Genomic DNA, 22,457 nt, shown 5'->3' on the forward strand with positions numbered 1-22,457 from the left:
TATGATTTGAACCTCTCCAGTGAGTCCAGTTTTAGATTCCGATGCTTCACTTCAGGTTTACTGTATCCCTTGGACCTTCTTATTGACGATGAAATACAGAAATTGCATCCGAATTTAATACAAATGGAACAATGCCGACTTAAGTACTAGCGGACTGACACTCTCTCTTTCTATGATTTGAACCTCTCCTGTGAGTCCAGTTTTAGATTCCGATGCTTCACTTCAGGTTTACTGTATTCCTTGGACCTTCTTATTGGCGATGAAGCACACAAATTTCATCCGATTTTAATAGAAAAGGGCTCAATGCCGACTTAAGTAAAAGAGGACTGACTTTCTCTCTTTCTATGATTTGAGCCTCTCCTGTGAGTCCAGTTTTAGATTCCGATGCTTCACCTCAGGTTCACTGTATACCTTGCACCTTCTTATTGACGATGAAACACAGAAATTGCATCGGAATTAAATTTAAAAGGCACAATGCCGACTTAAGTAAAAGAGGACTGACACTCTCACTTTCTGTCATTTGAACCTCTCCTGTGAGTCCAGTTTTAGATTCCGATGCTTCGCTTCAGCCTTACTGTATACCTTGCACCTTCTTATTGACGATGAAACACAGTAATTGCATCCGAATTTAATACAAAAAGTACAGTGCCGACTTAAGTAAAAGAGGACTGACACTCTCTCTTCTTATGATTTGAACCTCTCCTGTGAGTCCAGTTTTAGATTCCGATGCTTCACTTCAGGTTTACTGTATACCTTGCACCTTCTTATTGACGATGAAACATAGAGTTTACATCCGAATTTAATACAAAAGGCACAATGCCGACTTAAGTACTAGTGGACTGACACTCCAACTTTCTATGATTTGAACCTCTCCTGTGAGTCCAGTTTCAGATTCCGATGCTTCACTTCAGGTTTATTGTATCCCTTGGACGTACTGATTGTCGATGAAACACAGAAATTGCATCCGAATTTAATACAAAAGGCACAATGCCGACTTAAGTAAAAGAGGACTGACACTTTCACTCTCTGTCATTTGAACCTCTCCTGTGAGTCCAGTTTTAGATTCCGATGCTTCGCTTCTGGTTTACTGTATACCTTGCACCTTCCTATTGACGATGAAACACAGAAATTGCATCCGAATTTAATACAAAAAGCACAGTGCCGACTTAAGTAAAAGAGGACTGACACTCTCACTTTCTGTGATACGAACCTCTCCTGTGAGTCCAGTTTTAGATTCCGATGCTTCACTTCAGGTTTACTGTATACCTTGCACCTTCTTACTGACGATGAAACACAGAAATTGCATCGGAATTAAATTCAAAAGGCACAATGCCGACTTAAGTAAAAGAGGATTGACACTCTCTCTTTTTATGATTTGAACCTCTCCTGTGAGTCCAGTTTTAGATTCCGATGCTTCACTTCAGGTTTACTGTATACCTTGCACCTTCTTATTGACGATGAAACACAGAAATTGCATCGGAATTAAATTCAAAATGCACAATGCCGACTTAAGTACAAGAGGACTGACCCTCTAACTCTCTACGATTTGAACCTCTCCTGTGAGTCCAGTTTTAGATTCCGATGCTTCAATTCAGGTTTACTGCATACCTGGCACCTTCTTATAGACGATGAAACACAGAAATTGCATCGGAATTAAATTCAAAAGGCACAATGCCGACTTACTACAAGTGGACTGACACTCTCACTTTCTACGATTTGAACCTCTCCTGTGAGTCCAGTTTTAGATTCCGATGCTTCACTTCAGCTTTACTGTATCCTTGCACTTTCTAATTGACGATGAAACACAGAAATTGCGTCCGAAATTAATACAAAAGGCACTATGCCGACCTAAGTACAAGAGGACTGAAACTCTCACTATCTATGATGTGAACCTCTCCTGTGAGTCCAGTTTTAGATTACGATGCTTCACTTCAGGTATACCGTATAGCTTGGACCTACTTATTAACGATGTAACACAGTAATTGCATCCGAATTTAATACAAAAGGCACAATGGCGACTTAAGTAAAAGAGGACTGACACTCTCACTTTCTACGATTTGAACGTCTCCTGTGAGTTCAGTTTTAGATTTCGATGCTTTACTTCAGGATTACTGTGTACCTTGCACCTTCTTATTGACGATGAAACACAGAAATTCATGCGAATGTAATACAAAAGGCACAATGCCGACTTAAGTAAAAGAGGACTGACACTCTCACTTTGTATGATTTGAACCTCTCCTGTGTGTCCAGTTTTAGTTTCCGATGCTTCACTTCAGGTTTACTGTATACCTTGCACCTTCTTATTGACGATGAAACACAGAAATTGCATCCGAATTTAATACAAAAGGCACAATGCAGACTTATGTACAAGAGGACTGACACTCTCACTTTCTATGATTTGAACCACTTCTGTGAGTCCAGTTTTAGATTCCGATGCTTCACTTCAGGTTTACTGTATACCTTGCACCTTCTTATTGCCGATGAAACACAGAAATTGCATCGGAATTAAATTCAAAAGGCACAATGCCGACTGAAGTACAAGAGGACTGACACTCTCACTATCTACGATTTGAACCTCTCCTGTGAGTCCAGTTTTAGATTCCGATGCTTCACTTCGGGTTTACTGTATACCTTGCACCTTCTTACTGACGATGTAACACAGAAATTGCATCGGAAATTAATACAAAAGGCATAATGCCGACTAAAGTAACAGAGGCCTGACACTCTCTCTTTCTATGATTTGAACCTCTCAAGTGAGTCCAGTTTTAGATTCCGATGGTTCACTTCAGGTTTACTGTATCCTTGCACCTTCTTATTGACGATGAAACACAGAAATTGCATCCGAATATAATACAAATTCACTATGCCGACCTAAGTACAAGAGGACTGAAACTCTCACTTTCTATGATTTGAACCTCTCCTGTGAGTCCAGTTTTAGATTGCGATGCTTCACTTCAGGTTTACTGTATAGCTTCGACCTTCTTATTGACGATGAAACACAGTAATTGCATCCGAATTTAATACAAAAAGCACAGTGGCGACTTAAGTACAAGAGGACTGGCACTCTCACTTTCTACGATTTGAACGTCTCCTGTGGGTCCAGTTTTAGATTCCGATGCTTTACTTCAGGTTTACTGTGTACCTTGCACCTTATCATTGACGATGAAACACAGAAATTGCATCCGAATTTAATACAAAAGGCACAATGCCGACTTAAGTATAAGAGGATTGACACTCTCTCTTCTTATGATTTGAACCTCTCCTGTGAGTCCAGTTTTAGATTCCGATGCTTCACTTCAGGTTTACTGTATACCTTGCACCTTCTTATTGACGATGAAACACAGAAATTGCAGCGGAATTAAATTCATAAGGCAGAATTCCGACTTACGTACAAGAGGACTGACACTCTAACTACCTATGATTTGAATCTCTCCTGTGAGTCCAGTTTTAGATTCCGATGCTTTACTTCAGGTTTACTGTATCCCTTGGACCTTAAAAATGCCGACGAAACACAGTAATTGCATCCTAATTTAATACAAGATGCACAATGCCGACTTTAGTACAAGAGGACCGACACTCTCACTTTCTATGATTTGAACCTCTCCAGTGAGTCCAGTTTTAGATTCCGATGCTTCACTTCAGGTTTACTGTATCCCTTGGACCTTCTTATTGACGATGAAATACAGAAATTGCATCCGAATTTAATACAAAAGGAACAATGCCGACATAAGTACTAGCGGACTGACACTCTCTCTTTCTATGATTTGAACCTCTCCTGTGAGTCCAGTTTTAGATTCCGATGCTTCACTTCAGGTTTACTGTATTCCTGGGACCCTCTTATTGGCGATGAAGCACACAAATTTCATCCGATTTTAATAGAAAAGGGCTCAATGCCGACTTAAGTAAAAGAGGACTGACTTTCTCTCTTTCTATGATTTGAGCCTCTCCTGTGAGTCCAGTTTTAGATTCCGATGCTTCACCTCAGGTTCACTGTATACCTTGCACCTTCTTATTGACGATGAAACACAGAAATTGCATCGGAATTAAATTTAAAAGGCACAATGCCGACTTAAGTAAAAGAGGACTGACACTCTCACTTTCTGTCATTTGAACCTCTCCTGTGAGTCCAGTTTTAGATTCCGACGCTTCGCTTCAGCTTTACTGTATACCTTGCACCTTCTTATTGACGATGAAACACAGTAATTGCATCCGAATTTAATACAAAAAGCACAGTGCCGACTTAAGTAAAAGAGGACTGACACTCTCACTTTCTGTGATACGAACCTCTCCTGTGAGTCCAGTTTTAGATTCCGATGCTTCACTTCAGGTTTACTGTATACCTTGCACCTTCTTATTGACGATGATACACAGAAATTGCATCAGAATTTAATACAAAAGGCACAATGCCGACTTAAGTAAAAGAGGACTGACACTCCAACTTTCTATGATTTGAACCTCTCCTGTGAGTCCAGTTTCAGATTCCGATGCTTCACTTCAGGTTTATTGTATCCCTTGGACGTACTGATTGTCGATGAAACACAGGAATTGCATCCGAATTTAATACAAAAGGCACAATGCCGACTTAAGTAAAAGAGGACTGACACTTTCACTTTCTGTCATTTGAACCTCTCCTGTGAGTCCAGTTTTAGATTCCGATGCTTCGCTTCTGGTTTACTGTATACCTTGCACCTTCCTATTGACGATGAAACACAGAAATTGCATCCGAATTTAATACAAAAAGCACAGTGCCGACTTAAGTAAAAGAGGACTGACACTCTCACTTTCTTTGATACGAACCTCTCCTGTGAGTCCAGTTTTAGATTCCGATGCTTCACTTCAGGTTTACTGTATACCTTGCACCTTCTTATTGACGATGAAACACAGAAATTGCATCGGAATTAAATTCAAAAGGCACAATGCCGACTTAAGTAAAAGAGGATTGACACTCTCTCTTTTTATGATTTGAACCTCTCCTGTGAGTCCAGTTTTGGATTCCGATGCTTCACTTCAGGCTTACTGTATACCTTGCACCTTCTTATTGACGATGAAACACAGAAATTGCATCGGAATTAAATTGAAAATGCACAATGCCGACTTAAGTACAAGAGGACTGACCCTCTAACTCTCTACGATTTGAACCTCTCCTGTGAGTCCAGTTTTAGATTCCGATGCTTCACTTCAGGTTTACTGCATACCTTGCACCTTCTTATTGACGATGAAACACAGAAATTGCATCGGAATTAAATTCAAAAGGCACAATGCCGACTTAACTACAAGTGGACTGACACTCTCACTTTCTACGATTTGAACCTCTCCTGTGAGTCCAGTTTTAGATTCCGATGCTTCACTTCAGGTTTACTGTATCCTTGCACTTTCTTATTGACGATGAAACACAGAAATTGCGTCCGAAATTAATACAAAAGGCACTATGCCGACCTAAGTACAAGAGGACTGAAACTCTCACTACCTATGATTTGAACCTCTCCTGTGAGTCCAGTTTTAGATTACGATGCTTCACTTCAGGTTTACCGTATAGCTTGGACCTACTTATTGACGATGTAACACAGTAATTGCATCCGAATTTAATACAAAAGGCACAATGGCGACTTAAGTAAAAGAGGACTGACACTCTCACTTTCAACGATTTGAACGTCTCCTGTGAGTTCAGTTTTAGATTTCGATGCTTTACTTCAGGATTACTGTGTACCTTGCACCTTCTTATTGACGATGAAACACAGAAATTCATCCGAATTTAATACAAAAGGCACAATGCCGACTTAAGTAAAAGAGGACTGACACTCTCACTTTGTATGATTTGAACCTCTCCTGTGTGTCCAGTTTTAGTTTCCGATGCTTCACTTCAGGTTTACTGTATACCTTGCACCTTCTTATTGACGATGAAACACAGAAATTGCATCCGAATTTAATACAAAAGGCACAATGCAGACTTATGTACAAGAGGACTGACACTCTCACTTTCTATGATTTGAACCACTTCTGTGAGTCCAGTTTTAGATTCCGATGCTTCACTTCAGGTTTACTGTATACCTTGCACCTTCTTATTGCCGATGAAACACAGAAATTGCATCGGAATTAAATTCAAAAGGCACAATGCCGACTGAAGTACAAGAGGACTGACACTCTCACTATCTACGATTTGAACCTCTCCTGTGAGTCCAGTTTTAGATTCCGATGCTTCACTTCGGGTTTACTGTATACCTTGCACCTTCTTACTGACGATGTAACACAGAAATTGCATCGGAAATTAATACAAAAGGCACAATGCCGACTAAAGTAACAGAGGCCTGACACTCTCTCTTTCTATGATTTGAACCTCTCCTGTGAGTCCAGTTTTAGATTCCGATGGTTCACTTCAGGTTTGCTGTATCCTTGCACCTTCTTATTGACGATGAAACACAGAAATTGCATCCGAATATAATACAAAATGCACTATGCCGACCTAAGTACAAGAGGACTGAAACTCTCACTTTCTATGATTTGAACCTCTCCTGTGAGTCCAGTTTTAGATTGCGATGCTTCACTTCAGGTTTACTGTATAGCTTGGACCTTCTTATTGACGATGAAACACAGTAATTGCATCCGAATTTAATACAAAAGGCACAGTGGCGACTTAAGTACAAGAGGACTGGCATTCTCACTTTCTACGATTTGAACGTCTCCTGTGAGTCCAGTTTTTGATTCCGATGCTTTACTTCAGGTTTACTGTGTACCTTGCACCTTCTTATTGACGATGAAACACAGAAATTGCATCCGAATTTAATAGAAAAGGCACATTGCCGACTTAAGTACAAGAGGACTGACACTCTCACTTTCTATGATTTGAACCCCTCCTTTGAGTCCAGTTTTAGATTCCGATGCTTCACTTCAGGTTTACGGTATACCTTGCACCTTCTTATTGACGATGAAACACAGAAATTGCAGCGGAATTAAATTCAAAAGGCACAATTCCGACTTACGTACAAGAGGACTGACACTCTAACTACCTATGATTTGAATCTCTCCTGTGAGTCCAGTTTTAGATTCCGATGCTTTACTTCAGATTTACTGTATCCCTTGGACCTTAAAAATGCCGACGAAACACAGTAATTGCATCCTAATTTAATACAAGATGCACAATGCCGACTTTAGTACAAGAGGACCGACACTCTCACTTTCTATGATTTGAACCTCTCCTGTGTGTCCAGTGTTAGATTCCGATGCTGCACTTCATGTTTACTGTATCACTTGGACCTTCTTATTGACGATGAAATACAGAAATTGCATTCGGATTTAATACAAAGGCACAATGCCGACTTAAGTACAAGACGACTGACACTCCCACTTTCTATGATTTGAACCTCTCCTGTGAGTCCAGTTTTAGATTCCGATGCTTCACTTCAGGTTTACTGTATCATTTGGACCTTCATATTGACGATGAAATACAGAATTTGCATCCGAATTTAATACAAAAGGCACAATGCCGACTTAAGTACAAGCGGACTGACACTCTCTCTTTCTGTGATTTGAACCTCTCCTGTGCGTCCAGTTTTAGTTTCCGATGCTTCACTTCAGGTTTACTGTATTTCTTGGACCTTCTTATTGGCGATGAAACACAGAAATTGCAACTGAATTTAATACAAAAGGCACAATGCCGACTTAAGTAAAAGAGGACTGACACTCTCACTTTCTATGATTTGAACCTCTCCAGTGAGTCCAGTTTTAGATTCCGATGCTTCACTTCAGGTTTACTGTATCCCTTGGACCTTCTTATTGACGATGAAATACAGAAATTGCATCCGAATTTAATACAAAAGGAACAATGCCGACTGAAGTACTAGCGGACTGACACTCTCTCTTTCTATGATTTGAACCTCTCCTGTGAGTCCAGTTTCAGATTCCGATGCTTCACTTCAGGTTTATTGTATCCCTTGGACGTACTGATTGTCGATGAAACACAGAAATTGCATCCGAATTTAATACAAAAGGCACAATGCCGACTTAAGTAAAAGAGGACTGACACTTTCACTTTCTGTCATTTGAACCTCTCCTGTGAGTCCAGTTTTAGATTCCGATGCTTCGCTTCTGGTTTACTGTATACCTTGCACCTTCCTATTGACGATGAAACACAGAAATTGCATCCGAATTTAATGCAAAAAGCACAGTGCCGACTTAAGTAAAAGAGGACTGACACTCTCACTTTCTGTGATACGAACCTCTCCTGTGAGTCCAGTTTTAGATTCCGATGCTTCACTTCAGGTTTACTGTATACCTTGCACCTTCTTATTGACGATGAAACACAGAAATTGCATCGGAATTAAATTCAAAAGGCACAATGCCGACTTAAGTAAAAGAGGATTGACACTCTCTCTTTTTATGATTTGAACCTCTCCTGTGAGTCCAGTTTTAGATTCCGATGCTTCACTTCAGGTTTACTGTATACCTTGCACCTTCTTATTGACGATGAAACACAGAAATTGCATCGGAATTAAATTCAAAATGCACAATGCCGACTTAAGGACAAGAGGACTGACCCTCTAACTCTCTACGATTTGAACCTTTCCTGTGAGTCCAGTTTTAGATTCCGATGCTTCAATTCAGGTTTACTGCATACCTTGCACCTTCTTATTGACGATGAAACACAGAAATTGCATCGGAATTAAATTCAAAAGGCACAATGCCGACTTACTACAAGTGGACTGACACTCTCACTTTCTACGATTTGAACCTCTCCTGTGAGTCCAGTTTTAGATTCCGATGCTTCACTTCAGGATTACTGTGTACCTTGCACCTTCTTATTGACGATGAAACACAGAAATTCATCCGAATTTAATACAAAAGGCACAATGCCGACTTAAGTAAAAGAGGACTGACACTCTCACTTTGTATGATTTGAACCTCTCCTGTGTGTCCAGTTTTAGTTTCCGATGCTTCACTTCAGGTTTACTGTATACCTTGCACCTTCTTATTGACGATGAAACACAGAAATTGCATCCGAATTTAATACAAAAGGCACAATGCAGACTTATGTACAAGAGGACTGACACTCTCACTTTCTATGATTTGAACCACTTCTGTGAGTCCAGTTTTAGATTCCGATGCTTCACTTCAGGTTTACTGTATACCTTGCACCTTCTTATTGCCGATGAAACACAGAAATTGCATCGGAGTTAAATTCAAAAGGCACAATGCCGACTGAAGTACAAGAGGACTGACACTCTCACTATCTACGATTTGAACCTCTCCTGTGAGTCCAGTTTTAGATTCCGATGCTTCACTTCGGGTTTACTGTATACCTTGCACCTTCTTACTGACGATGTAACACAGAAATTGCATCGGAAATTTATACAAAAGGCACAATGCCGACTAAAGTAACAGAGGCCTGACACTCTCTCTTTCTATGATTTGAACCTCTCCTGTGAGTCCAGTTTTAGATTCCGATGGTTCACTTCAGGTTTACTGTATCCTTGCACCTTCTTATTGACGATGAAACACAGAAATTGCATCCGAATATATTACAAAATGCACTATGCCGACCTAAGTACAAGAGGACTGAAACTCTCACTTTCTATGATTTGAACCTCTCCTGTGAGTCCAGTTTTAGATTGCGATGCTTCACTTCAGGTTTACTGTATAGCTTGGACCTTCTTATTGACGATGAAACACAGTAATTGCATCCGAATTTAATACAAAAAGCACAGTGGCGACTTAAGTACAAGAGGACTGGCACTCTCACTTTCTACGATTTGAACGTCTCCTGTGAGTCCAGTTTTAGATTCCGATGCTTTTCTTCAGGTTTACTGTGTACCTTGCACCTTCTTATTGACGATGAAACACAGAAATTGCATCCGAATTTAATACAAAAGGCACATTGCCGACTTAAGTACAAGAGGACTGAGACTCTCACTTTCTATGATTTGAACCCCTCCTGTGAGTACAGGTTTAGATTCCGATGCTTCACTTCAGGTTTACGGTATAACTTGCACCTTCTTATTGACGATGAAACACAGAAATTGCAGCCGAATTAAATTCAAAAATCGCAATTCCGACTTACGTACAAGAGGACTGACACTCTAACTACCTATGATTTGAATCTCTCCTGTGAGTCCAGTTTTAGATTCCGATGCTTTACTTCAGGTTTACTGTATCCCTTGGACCTTATAAATGCCGACGAAACACAGTAATTGCATCCAAAATTTTTACAAGATGCACAATGCCGACTTCAGTACAAAGGGCCGACACTCTCACTTTCTATGATTTGAACCTCTCCTGTGTGCCCAGTGTTAGATTCCGATGCTTCACTTCATGTTTACTGTATCGCTTGGACCTTCTTATTGACGATGAAACTTAGAAATTGCTTTCGGATTTAATACAAAAGGAAGAATGCCGACTTATGTAAAAGAGGACTGACACTCTCTCTTGCTATGATTTGAACCTCTCCTGTGAGTTCACTTTTAGATTCCGATGCTTCACTTCAGGTTTACTGTATACCTTGCACCTTCTTATTGACGATGAAGCACAGAAATTGCATCCGAATTTAATACAAAAGGCACAATGCCGACTTAAGTACAAGAGGACTGACACTCTCACTTTCTATGATTTGAACCTCTCCTGTGGGTCCAGTTTTAGATTCCGATGCTTCACTTCAGGTTTACTGTATCCCTTGGACCTTCTTATTGGCGATGAAATACAGAAATTGCATCCGAATTTAATACAAAAGGCACAATGCCGACTTAAGTACTTGCGGACTGACACTCTCTCTTTCTATGATTTGAACCTCTCCTGTGAGTCCAGTTTTAGATTCCGATGCTTCACTTCAGGTTTACTGTATTCCTTGGACCTTCTTATTGGCGATGAAACAAAGAAATTGCATCCGAATTTAGTAGAAAAGTCACAATGCCGACTTAAGTAAAAGAGGATTGACACTCTCTCTTTTTATGATTTGAACCTCTCCTGTGAGTCCAGTTTTAGATTCCGATGCTTCACTTCAGGTTTACTGTATACCTTGCACCTTCTCATTGACGATGAAACACAGAAATTGCATCGGAATTAAATTCAAAAGGCACAATGCCGACTTAAGTACAAGAGGACTGACCCTCTAACTCTCTACGATTTGACCCTCTCCTGTGAGTCCAGTTTTAGATTCCGATGCTTCACTTCAGGTTTACTGTATCCCTTGGACCTTCTTATTGACGATGAAATATAGAAACTGCATCCGAATTTAATACAGAAGGCACAATGCCGACTTAAGTACAAGCGGACTGACACTCTTTCTTTCTATGATTTGAACCTCTCCTGTGATTCCAGTTTTAGATTCCGATGCTTCACTTCAGGTTTACTGTATTCCTTGGACCTTCTTATTTGCGATGAAACACAGAAATTGCATCCGAATTTAATACAAAAGGCACAATGCCGACTTAAGTAAAAGAGGACTGACACTCTCGCTTTCTATGATTTTAACCTCTCCTGTGAGTCCAGTTTTAGATTCCGATGCTTCACTTCAGGTTTACTGTATCCCTTGGACCTTCTTATTGACGATGAAATACAGAAATTGCATCCGAATTTAATACAAAGGGCACAATGCCGACTTACGTGCTAGCAGACTGACACTCTCTCTTTCTATGATTTGAACCTCTCCTGTGAGTCCAGTTTTAGATTCCGATGCTTCACTTCAGGTTTACTGTATTCCTTGGACCTTCTTATTGGCGATGAAACACAGAAATTGCATCCGAATTTAATAGAAAAGGCACAATGCAGGAATAAGTAAAAGAGGACTGACACTCTCTCTTTCTATGATTTGAACCTCTCCTGTGACTCCAGTTTTAGATTCCGATGCTTCACTTCAGGTTTACTGTATACCTTGCACCTTCTTATTGACGATGAAACACAGAAATTGCATCGGAATTAAATTCAAAAGGCACAATGCCGACTTAAGTACATGAGGACTGACACTCTAACTTTCTATGATTTGAACCTCTCCTGTGAGTCCAGTTTCAGATTCCGATGCTTCACTTCAGGTTTACTGTATCCCTTGGACGTACTGATTGTCGATGAAACACAGAAATTGCATCCGAATTTAATACAAAAGGCACAATGCCGACTGAAGTAAAAGAGGACGGACACTCTCACTTTCTGTCATTTGAACCTCTCCTGTGAGTCCAGTTTTAGATTCCGATGCTTCGCTTCAGGTTCACTGTATACCTTGCACCTCTTTATTGACGATGAAACACAGAAATTGCATCCGAATTTAATACAAAAAGCACAGTGCCGACTTAAGTAAAAGAGGACTGACACTCTCACTTTCTGTGATACGAACCTCTCCTGTGAGTCCAGTTTTAGATTCCGATGCTTCACTTCAGGTTTACTGTATACCTTGCACCTTCTTATTGACGATAAAACACAGAAATTGCATCCGAATTTAATACAAAAGGCACAATGCCGAATTAAGTAAAAGAGGATTGACACTCTCTCTTTTTATGATTTGAACCTCTCCTGTGAGTCCAGTTTTAGATTCCGATGCTTCACTTCAGGTTTACTGTATACCTTGCACCTTCTTATTGACGATGAAACACAGAAATTGCCTCGGAATTAAATTCAAAAGGCACAATGCCGACTTAAGTACAAGAGGACTGACCCTCTTACTCTCTACGATTTGAACCTCTCCTGTGAGTCCAGTTTTAGATTCCGATGCTTCACTTCAGGTTTACTGTATACCTTGCTCCTTCTTATTGACGATGAAACACAGAAATTGCAGCGGAATTAAATTCAAAACGCAGAATTCCGACTTACGTACAAGAGGACTGACACTCTAACTACCTATGATTTGAATCTCTCCTGTGAGTCCAGTTTTAGATTCCGATGCTTTACTTCAGGTTTACTGTATCCCTTGGACCTAATAAATGCCGACAAAACACAGTAATTGCATCCTAATTTAATACAAGATGCACAATGCCGACTTTAGTACAAGAGGACCGACACTCTCACTTTCTATGATTTGAACCTCTCCTGTGTGTCCAGTGTTAGATTCCGATGCTTCACTTCATGTTTACTGTATCACTTGGACCTTCTTATTGACGATGAAACACAGAAATTGCATTCGGATTTAATACAAAAGGCACAATGCCGACTTATGTAAAAGAGGACTGACACTCTCACTTTCTATGATTTGAACCTCTCCTGTGAGTCCACTTTTAGATTCCGATGCTTCACTTCAGGTTTACTGTATACCTTGCCCCTTCTTATTGACGATGAAACACAGAAATTGCATTAAAATTTAATACAAAGGCACAATGCCGACTTAAGTACAAGACGACTGACACTTTCACTTTCTATGATTTGAACATCTCCTGTGAGTCCAGTTTTAGATTCCGATGCTTCACTTCAGGTTTACTGTATCATTTGGACCTTCTTATTGACGATGAAATACAGAAATTGCATCCGAATTTAATACAAAAGGCACAATGCCAACTTAAGTACAAGCGGACTGACACTCTCTCTTTCTATGATTTGAACCTCTCCTGTGCGTCCAGTTTTAGTTTCCGATGCTTCACTTCGGTTTACTGTATTTCTTGGACCTTCTTATTGGCGATGAAACACAGAAATTGCAACTGAATTTAATACAAAAGGCACAATGCCGACTTAAGTAAAAGAGGACTGACACTCTCACTTTCTATGATTTGAACCTCTCCAGTGAGTCCAGTTTTAGATTCCGATGCTTCACTTCAGGTTTACTGTATCCCTTGGACCTTCTTATTGACGATGAAATACAGAAATTGCATCCGAATTTAATACAAAAGGCACAATGCCGACTTAAGTACTAGCGGTCTGACACTCTCTCTTTCTATGATTTGAACCTCTCCTGTGAGTCCAGTTTTAGATTCCGATGCTTCACTTCAGGTTTACTGTATTCCTTGGACCTTCTTATTGGCGATGAAGCACACAAATTTCATCCGATTTTAATAGAAAAGGGCTCAATGCCGACTTAAGTAAAAGAGGACTGACTTTCTCTCTTTCTATGATTTGAGCCTCTCCTGTGAGTCCAGTTTTAGATTCCGATGCTTCACTTCAGGTTCACTGTATACCTTGCACCTTCTTATTGACGGTGAAACACAGAAATTGCATCGGAATTAAAGTTAAAAGGCACAATGCCGACTTAAGTTAAAGAGGACTGACACTCTCACTTTCTGTCATTTGAACCTCTCCTGTGAGTCCAGTTTTAGATTCCGATGCTTCGCTTCAGCTTTACTGTATACCTTGCACCTTCTTATTGACGATGAAACACAGTAATTGCATCCGAATTTAATACAAAAAGCACAGTGCCGGCTTAAGTAAAAGTGGACTGACACTCTCACTTTCTGTGATACGAACCTCCCCTGTGAGTCCAGTTTTAGATTCCGATGCTTCACTTCAGGTTTACTGTATACCTTGCACCTTCTTATTGACGATGATACACAGAAATTGCATCAGAATTTAATACAAAAGGCACAATGCCGACTTAAGTAAAAGAGGATTGACACTCTCTCTTCTTATGATTTGAACCTCTCCTGTGAGACCAGTTTTAGATTCCGATGCTTCACTTCAGGTTTACTGTATACCTTGCACCTTCTTATTGACGATGAAACATAGAGTTTCCTTCCGAATTTAATACAAAAGGCACAATGCCGACTTAAGTACAAGAGGACTGACACTCCAACTTTCTATGATTTGAACCTCTCCTGTGAGTCCAGTTTCAGATTCCGATGCTTCACTTCAGGTTTATTGTATCCCTTGGTCGTACTGATTGTCGATGAAACACAGAAATTACATCCGAATTTAATACAAAAGGCACAATGCCGACTTAAGTAAAAGAGGACTGACACTCTCACTTTCTGTCATTTGAACCTCTCCTGTGAGTCCAGTTTTAGATTCCGATGCTTCGCTTCTGGTTTACCGTATACCTTGCACCTTCCTATTGACGCTGAAACACAGAAATTGCATCCGAATTTAATACAAAGAGCACAGTGCCGACTTAAGTAAAAGAGGACTGACACTCTCACTTTCTGTGATACGAACCTCTCCTGTGAGTCCAGTTTTAGATTCCGATGCTTCACTTCAGGTTTACTGTATACCTTGCACCATCTTATTGACGATGAAACACAGAAATGGCATCCGAATTTAATACAAAAGGCACAATGCCGACTTAAGTAAAAGAGGATTGACACTCTCTCTTTTTATGATATGAACCTCTCCTGTGAGTTCAGTTTTAGATTCCGATGCTTCACTTCAGGTTTACTGTATACCTTGCACCTTCTTATTGACGATGAAACACAGAAATTGCATCGGAATTAAATTCAAAAAGCACAATGCCGACTTAAGTACAAGAGGACTGACCCTCTAACTCTCTACGATTTGAACCTCTCCTGTGAGTCCAGTTTTAGATTCCGATGCTTCACTTCAGGTTTACTGCATACCTTGCACCTTCTTATTGACGATGAAACACAGAAATTGCATCGGAATTAAACTCAAAAGGCACAATGCCGACTTAACTACAAGTGGACTGACACTCTCACTTTCTACGATTTGAACCTCTCCTGTGAGTCCAGTTTTAGATTACGATGCTTCACTTCAGGTTTACTGTATCCTTGCACTTTCTTATTGACGATGAAACACAGAAATTGCGTCCGAAATTAATACAAAAGGCACTATGCCGACCTAAGTACAAGAGGACTGAAACTCTCACTATCTATGATTTGAACCTCTCCTGTGAGTCCAGTTTTAGATTACGATGCTTCACTTCAGGTTTACCGTATAGCTTGGACCTACTTATTGAGGATGTAACACAGTAATTGCATCCGAATTTAATACAAAAGGCACAATGGCGACTTAAGTAAAAGAGGACTGACACTCTCACTTTCTACGATTTGAACGTCTCCTGTGAGTTCAGTTTTAGATTTCGATGCTGTACTTCTGGTTTACTGTGTACCTTGCACCTTCTTATTGACGATGAAACACAGAAATTCAGCCGAATTTAATACATAAGGCACAATGCCGACTTAAGTAAAAGAGGACTGACACACTCATTTTGTATGATTTGAACCTCTCCTGTGTGTCCAGTTTTAGTTTCCGATGCTTCACTTCAGGTTTACTGTATACCTTGCACCTTCTTATTGACGATGAAACACAGAAATTGCATCCGAATTTAATACAAAAGGCACAATGCCGACTTATGTACAAGAGGACTGACACTCGCACTTTCTATGATTTGAACCACTTCTGTGAGTCCAGTTTTAGATTCCGATGCTTCACTTCAGGTTTACTGTATACCTTGCACCTTCTTATTGACGATGAAACACAGAAATTGCATCGGAATTAAATTCAAAAGGCACAATGCCGACTAAAGTACAAGAGGACTGACACGCTCACTATCTACGATTTGAACCACTCCTGTGAGTCCAGTTTTAGATTCCGATGCTTCACTTCGGGTTTACTGTATACCTTGCACCTTCGTACTGACGATGTAACACAGAAATTGCATCGGAAATTAATACAAAAGGCACAATGCCGACTAAAGTAACAGAGGCCTGACACTCTCTCTTTCTATGATTTGAACCTCTCCTGTGAGTCCAGTTTTAGATTCCGATGGTTCACTTCAGGTTTACTGTATCCTTGCCCCTTCTTATTGACGATGAAACACAGAAATTGCATCCGAATATAATACAAAATGCACTATGCCGACCTAACTACAAGAGGACTGACACTCTCACTTTATATGATTTGAACCTCTCCTGTGAGTCCAGTTTCAGATTACGATGCTTCACTTCAGGTTTACTGTATAGCTTTGAACTTCTTATTGACGATGAAACACAGTAATTGCATCCGAATTTAATACAAAAGGCACAATGGCGACTTAAGTACAAGAGGACTGGCACTCTCACTTTCTACGATTTGAACGTCTCCTGTGAGTCCAGTTTTCGATTCCGATGCTTTACTTCAGGTTTACTGTGTACCTTGCACCTTCTTATTGACGATGAAACACAGAAATTGCATCCGAATTTAATACAAAAGGCACAATGCCGACTTATGTACAAGAGGACTGACACTCGCACTTTCTATGATTTGAACCACTTCTGTGAGTCCAGTTTTAGATTCCGATGCTTCACTTCAGGTTTACTGTATACCTTGCACCTTCTTATTGACGATGAAACACAGAAATTGCATCGGAATTAAATTCAAAAGGCACAATGCCGACTAAAGTACAAGAGGACTGACACGCTCACTATCTACGATTTGAACCACTCCTGTGAGTCCAGTTTTAGATTCCGATGCTTCACTTCGGGTTTACTGTATACCTTGCACCTTCGTACTGACGATGTAACACAGAAATTGCATCGGAAATTAATACAAAAGGCACAATGCCGACTAAAGTAACAGAGGCCTGACACTCTCTCTTTCTATGATTTGAACCTCTCCTGTGAGTCCAGTTTTAGATTCCGATGGTTCACTTCAGGTTTACTGTATCCTTGCCCCTTCTTATTGACGATGAAACACAGAAATTGCATCCGAATATAATACAAAATGCACTATGCCGACCTAACTACAAGAGGACTGACACTCTCACTTTATATGATTTGAACCTCTCCTGTGAGTCCAGTTTAAGATTACGATGCTTCACTTCAGGTTTACTGTATAGCTTGGACCTTCTTATTGACGATGAAACACAGTAATTGCATCCGAATTTAATGCAAAATGCACAATGGCGACTTAAGTACAAGAGGACTGACACTCTCACTTTCTACGATTTGAACGTCTCCTGTGAGTCCAGTTTTAGATTCCGATGCTTTACTTCAGGTATCTGTGTACCTTGCACCTTCTTATTGACGATGAAACACAGAAATTGCATCCGATTTTAATACAAAAGGCACATTGCCGACTTAAGTACAAGAGGACTGACACTCTCACTTTCTACGAGTTGAACCTCTCCTGTGAGTCCAGTTTTAGATTCTGATGCTTCACGTCAAAATTACTGTAGACCTTGGACCTTCTAATTGACGATGAAACACAGAAATTGCATCGGAATTAAATTCAAAAGGCACAATGCCGACTGAAGTACAAGAGGACTGACACTCTCACTATCTACGATTAGAACCTCTCCTGTGAGTCCAGTTTTAGATTCCGATGCTTCACTTCTGGTTTACTGTATACCTTGCACCTTCTTACTGACGATGTAACACTGAAATTGCATCGGAAATTAATACAAAAGGCACAATGCCGGCTTAAGTACAAGAGGACTGACACTCTCACTTTCTACGATTTGAACCTCTCCTGTGAGTCCAGTTTTAGACTCCGATGCTTCTCTTCAGGTTTTCTGTATCCTTGGACCTTCTTATTGACGATGAATCACAGAAATTGCATCCGAATTTAATACAAAAGGCACTATGCCGACCTAAGTACAAGAGGACTGAACCTCTCACTTTCTATTATTTGAACCTCTCCTGTGAGTCCAGTTTTAGATTACGATGCTTCACTTAAGGTTTACTGTATAGCTTGGACCTTCTTATTGACGATGAAACACAGTAATTGCATCCGAATTTAATACAAAAGGCACAATGGCGACTTAAGTACAAGAGGACTGACACTCTCTCTTTCTACGATTTGAACGTCTCCTGTGAGTCCAGTTTTAGATTCCGATGCTTTACTTCAGGTTTACTGTGTATCTTGCACCTTCTTATTGACCATGAAGCACAGAAATTCATCCGAATGTAATACAAAAGGCACAATGCAGACTTAAGTACAAGAGGACTGACACTCTCACTTTCTATGATTTGAACCTCTCCTGTGTGTCCAGTTTTAGATTCCGATGCTTCACTTCAGGTTTACTGTATACCTTGCACCTTCTTATTGACGATGAAACACAGAAATTGCATCCGAATTTAATACAAAAGGCAAAATGCCGACTTAAGTACAAGAGGACTGACACTCTCACTTTCTACGATTTGAACCTCTCCTGTGAGTCCAGTTTTAGATTCCGATGCTTCACGTTAAGATTACTGTATACCTTGGACCTTCTTATTGACGATGAAACACAGAAATTGCATCCGAATTTAAAACAAAATGCACAATGCCGACTTATGTCAAGAGGTCTGACACTATCACTTTCTATGATTTGAACCTCTTCTGTGATTCCAATTTAGATTCCGATGTTTCACTTCAGGTATACTGTATACCTTGCACCGTCTTATTGACGATGAAACACAAATATTGCATCGGAATTAAATTCAAAAGGCACAATGTCGACTTAAGTACAAGTGGACTGACACTCTCACTTTCTACGATTTGAACCTCTCCTGTGAGACCAGTTTTAGATTCCGATGCTTCACTTCACGTTTACCGTATACCTTAAACCTTCTTATTGACGATGAAACACAGTAATTGCATCCCAATTTAATACAAAATGCACAATGCCGACATAAGTACAAAAGGACTGACACTGTCACTTTCTACGATTTGAACCTCTCCTGTGAGTCCAGTTTTAGATTCCGATGCTTCACTTCAGGTTTACTGTATACCTTGCACCATCTTATTGACGATGAAACACAGAAATTGCATCAGACTTTAATACAAAAGGCACTATGCCGACTTAAGTAAAAGAGGACTGACACTCTCACATTCTATGATTTGAACCTCTCCTGTGAGTCCAGTTTTAGATTCCGATGCTTCACTTCAGGTTTACTGTATCCCTTGGGCCTTCTTATTGACGATGAAACACAGAGTTTACATCCGAATTTAATACAAAAGGCACAATGCCGACTTAAGTACAAGAGGACTGACACTCTAACTTTCTATGATTTGAACCTCTCCTGTGAGTCCAGTTTCAGATTCCGATGCTTCACTTCAGGTTTACTGTATCCCTTGATCGTTCTGATTGACGATGAAACACAGAAATTGCATCGGAATTAAATTCAAAAGGCACAATGCCGACTTAAGTACAAGAGGACTGACACTCTCATTTTCTATGAGTTGAACCTCTCCTGTGAGTCCAGTTTTAGATTCCGATGCTTCACTTCAGGTTTACTGTATACCTTGCACCTTCTGATTGACGATGAAACGCAGAAATTGCATCCGAATTTAATACAAAAAGCACAATGCCGACTCAAGTAAAAGAGGACTGACACTCTCACTTTCTGTGATACGAACCTCTCCTGTGAGTCCAGTTTTAGATTCCGATGCTTCACTTCAGGTTTACTGTATACCTTGCACCTTCTTATTGACGATGAAACACAGAAATTGAATCGGAATTAAATTCACGAGGCACAATGCCAACTTAAGTACAAGAGGATAGACACTCTAAATTTCTAAGATTTGAGTCTCTCCTGTGAGTCCAGTTTTAGATTCCGAAGCTTCACTTCAGGCTTACTGTATACCTTGCACCTTCTTATTGATGATGAAACACAGAAATTGCATCGGAATTAAATTAAAAAGGCACAATGCCGACTTAACTACAAGTGGACAGACACTCTCACTTTCTACCATTTGAACCTCTCCTATGAGTCCAGTTTTAGATTCCGATGCTTCACTTCAGGTTTACTGTATCCTTGCACCTTCTTATTGACGATGAAACACAGAAATTGCATCCGAATTTAATACAAATGGCACTATGCCGACCTAAGTACAAGAGGACTGAAACTCTTACTTTCTAAGATTTGAACCTCTCCTGTGTGTTCAGTTTTAGATTCCGATGCTTCACTTCAGGTTTACTATATACCTTGCACCTTCTTATTGACGATGAAACACAGAAATTGCGTCCGAATTTAATACAAGAGGCACATTGCCGACTTAAGTACAGGAGGACTGACACTCTCACTTTCTACGATTTGAACCTCTCCTGTGAGTCCAGTTTTAGATTCCGATGCTTCACGTCAAAATTACTGTAGACCTTAGACCTTCTTATTGACGATGAAACACAGATATTTCATCGGAATTAAATTCAAAAGGCACAGTGCCGACTAAAGTACAAGAGGACTGACACTCTCACTATCTACGATTTGAACCACTCCTGTGAGTCCAGTTTTAGTTTCCGATGCTTCACTTCGGGTTTACTGTACACCTTGCACCTTCTTACTGACGATGTAACACTGATATTGCATCGGAAATTAATAAAAAAGGCACAAAGCCGACATAAGTTCGAGAGGACTGACACTCTTACTTTCTACGATTTGAACCTCTCCTATGATTCCAGTTTTAGATTCCGATGCTTCACTTCAGGTGTACTGTATACCTTGCACCTTCTTATTGACGATGAAACACAGGAATTGAATCGGAATTAAATTCAAAAGGCACAATGCCGACTTAAGTACAAGAGGAAAGACACTCTTATTTTCTATGATTTGAACCTCTCCTGTGAGTCCAGTTTTAGATTCCGATGCTTCACTTCAGGCTTACTGTATCCCTTGGACCTTCTTATTGACGATGAAACACAGAAATTGCATCGGAATTAAATTCAAAAGGCACAATGCCGACTTAAGTACAAGTGGACTGACACTCTCACTTTCTACGATTTGAACCTCTCCTGTGAGTCCAGTTTTAGATTCCGATGCTTCACTTCGGGTTTACTATATACCTTGCACCTTCTTACTGACGATGAAGCACAGAAATTGCATCGGAACTTAATACAAAAGTCACAATGCCGACTAAAGTAACAGAGGCCTGACACTCTCTCTTTCTATGATTTTAACCTCTCCTGTGAGTCCAGCTTTAGATTCCGATGCTTCACTTCAGGTTTTCTGTATCCTTGCACCTTCTTATTGACGATGAAACACAGAAATTGCATCCAAATTTAATACAAAAGGCACTATGCTGACCTAAGTACAAGAGGACTGAAACTCTCACATTCTATGATTTGAACCTCTCCTGTGAGTCCAGTTTTAGATTACGATGCTTCACTTCAGGTTTACTGTATAGCTTGGACCTTCTTATTGACGATGAAACACAGTAATTGCATCCGAATTTAATACAAAAGGCACAATGGCGACTTAAGTACAAGAGGACTGACACTCTCACTTTCTACGATTTAAACCTCTCCTGTGAGTCCAGTTTTAGATTCCGATGCTTTACTTCAGGTTTACTGTGTACCTTGCACCTTCTTATTGACGATGAAGCACAGAAATTCATCCGAATTTAAAAAAAAAGGCACAATGCAGACTTAAGTACAAGAGGACTGACACTCTCACTTTCTATGATTTGAACCTCTCCTGTGTGTCCAGTTTTAGATTCCGATGCTTCACTTCAGGTTTACAGTATACCTTGCACCTTCTTATTGACGATGAAACACAGAAATTGCATCCGAATTTAATACAAAAGGCACATTGCCGACTTAAGTACAAGAGGACTGACACTCTTACTTTCTACGATTTGAACCTCTCCTGTGAGTCCAGTTTTAGAATCCGATGCTTCACGTCAAAATTACTGTAGACCTTGGACCTTCT

The sequence above is a fragment of the Schistocerca americana genome, chromosome 10 (genome assembly GCF_021461395.2).
Source record: "Schistocerca americana isolate TAMUIC-IGC-003095 chromosome 10, iqSchAmer2.1, whole genome shotgun sequence".
Classification (NCBI taxonomy): domain Eukaryota; kingdom Metazoa; phylum Arthropoda; class Insecta; order Orthoptera; family Acrididae; genus Schistocerca; species Schistocerca americana.